At 60.8% G+C, this 2,097-nt stretch overlaps 1 protein-coding gene across 1 annotated transcript in view; it reads right to left on the minus strand.

Annotated features, from left to right (window-relative positions):
- Positions 1-2,097, minus strand: part of LOC139245571 (cyclin-dependent kinase 2-associated protein 2-like) — a 26,182-nt gene that overhangs the window by 23,079 nt on the left and 1,006 nt on the right. The window lies entirely within an intron of this gene.

The following is a 2,097-nucleotide window of genomic DNA, read 5'->3' on the forward strand; positions in this document are numbered from 1 at the left end:
CTCGCTCTCCCCCCAGTCTCTCTCTCCCCCCCCAGTCTCTCTCTCTCTCTCTCTCCCCCCCACTCTCTCTCTCTCCCCCCCGAGTCTCTCTCTCTCTCTCTCCCCCCCCAGTCTCTCTCTCACCCCCCAGTCTCTCTCTCTCTCTATCTCCCCCAGTCTCACTCTCTCTCTCTCTCCTCCCAGTCTCTCTCTCTCTCTCTCCCCCCAGCCTCTCTCTCTCTCTCTCCCCCCAGTCTCTCTCTCTCTCTCTCTCTCTCCCCCCCCCCGAGTCTCTCTCTCTCTCTCTCCCCCCCCAGTCTCTCTCTCTCTCTCACCCCCCAGTCTCTCTCTCTCTATCTCCCCCAGTCTCTCTCTCTCTCTCTCTCTCCCCCAGTCTCTCTCTCTCCCCCCAGTCTCTCTCAGTCTCTCTCCCCCCCAGTCTCTATCTCTCTCCCCCCAGTCTCTCTCTCTCTCTCTCTCCCCCCCCAGTCTCTCTCTCTCTCTCCCCCCAGTCTCTCTCTCTCTCTCTCTCTCCGCCACTCTCTCTCTCTCTCCCCCAGTCTCTCTATCTCTCTCTCCCCTCGAGTCTCTCTCTCTCTCTCTCCCCCCACGAGTCTCTCTCTCTCTCTCTCCCCCCAGTCTCTCTCTCTCTCTCCCCCCCCAGTCTCTCTCTCTCTCTCCCCCCACTCTCTCTCCCTCCCACCCAGTCTATCTCTCTCTCTCTCCCCCCAGTCTCTCTCTCTCTCCCCCAGTCTCTCTCTCCCCCCAGTCTCTCACTCCCCCCCAGTCTCTCTCTCTCTCTCTCCCCCCACTCTCTCTCTCCCCCAGTCTCTCTCTCTCTCTCCCCCACTCTCTCTCTCTCCCCCAGTCTCTCTCTCTCTCTCCCCCCCAGTCTATCACTCTCTCTCTATCTCCCCCAGTCTCTCTCTCTCTCTCTCCCCCCACTCTCTCTCTCTCCCCCCCCAGTCTCTCTCTCTTTCCCCCACCAATCTCTCTCTCTCTCTCCCCCCCAGTCTCTCTCTCTCTCTCTCTCTGCCACTCTCTCTCTCTCTCTCTCCCCCAGTCTCTCTCTCTCTCTCTCTCTCCCCTCGAGTCTCTCTCTCTCTCTCTCTCCCCCCCCCAGTCTCTCTCTCTCTCCCCCAGTCTCTCTCTCTCTCCCCCAGTCTCTCTCTCTCCCCCCAGTCTCTCTCTCTCTCTCCGCCCCTAGTCTCTCTCTCTCTCTCTCCCCCCAGTCTCGCTCTCTCTCTCTCCCCCCAGTCTCTCTCTCTCTCCCCCCCCCAGTCTCTCTCTCTCTCCCCCCACTCTCTCTCTCCCCCACTCTCTCTCTCCCCCACTCTCTCTCTCCCCCACTCTCTCTCTCTCTCTCCCCCAGTCTCTCTCTCTCTCTCCCCCCCAGTCTCTCTCTCTCTCTCTCCCCCCACTCTCTCTCTCTCTCTCTCTCCCCCAGTCTCTCTCTCTCTCCCCCACTCTCTCTCCCCCACTCTCTCCCCCACTCTCTCTCTCCCCCACTCTCTCTCTCTCTCCCCCCAGTCTCTCTCTATCTCTCTCCCCCCAGTCTCTCTCTCTCTCCCCCCAGTCTCTCTCTCTCTCTCTCTCCCCCCAGTCTCTCTCTCTCTCTCTCTCTCCCCCCAGTCTCTCTCCCCCACTCTCTCTCTCCCCCACTCTCTCTCTCTCTCTCTCTCTCCCCCCCACTCTCTCTCTCTCTCTCTCTCTCCCCCCCCAGTCTCTCTCTCTCTCCCCCACTCTCTCTCTCTCTCTCCCCCCCACTCTCTCTCTCGCTCTCCCCCCAGTCTCTCTCTCTCCTCCCCCCAGTCTCTCTCTCTCCCCCCCCAGTCTCTCTCTCTCTCCCCCCAGTCTCTCTCTCTCTCTCCCCCCCCAGTCTCTCTCTCTCTCTCTCTCCCCCACTCTCTCTCTCGCTCTCTCCCCCACTCTCTCTCTCTCTCTCTCTCCCCCACTCTCTCTCTCTCTCTCTCCCCCCAGTCTCTCTCTCTCTCTCCCCCCACAGTCTCTCTCTCTCTCTCCTCCCCCAGTCTCTCTCTCTCTCCCCCCCAGTCTCTCTCTCTCTCTCCCCCCAGTCTCTCTCTCACTCCCCCCAGTCTCTCTCTCTCTCTCCCCCAG

The sequence above is a fragment of the Pristiophorus japonicus genome, unplaced genomic scaffold, assembly GCF_044704955.1.
Source record: "Pristiophorus japonicus isolate sPriJap1 unplaced genomic scaffold, sPriJap1.hap1 HAP1_SCAFFOLD_223, whole genome shotgun sequence".
Lineage (NCBI taxonomy): Eukaryota > Metazoa > Chordata > Chondrichthyes > Pristiophoridae > Pristiophorus > Pristiophorus japonicus.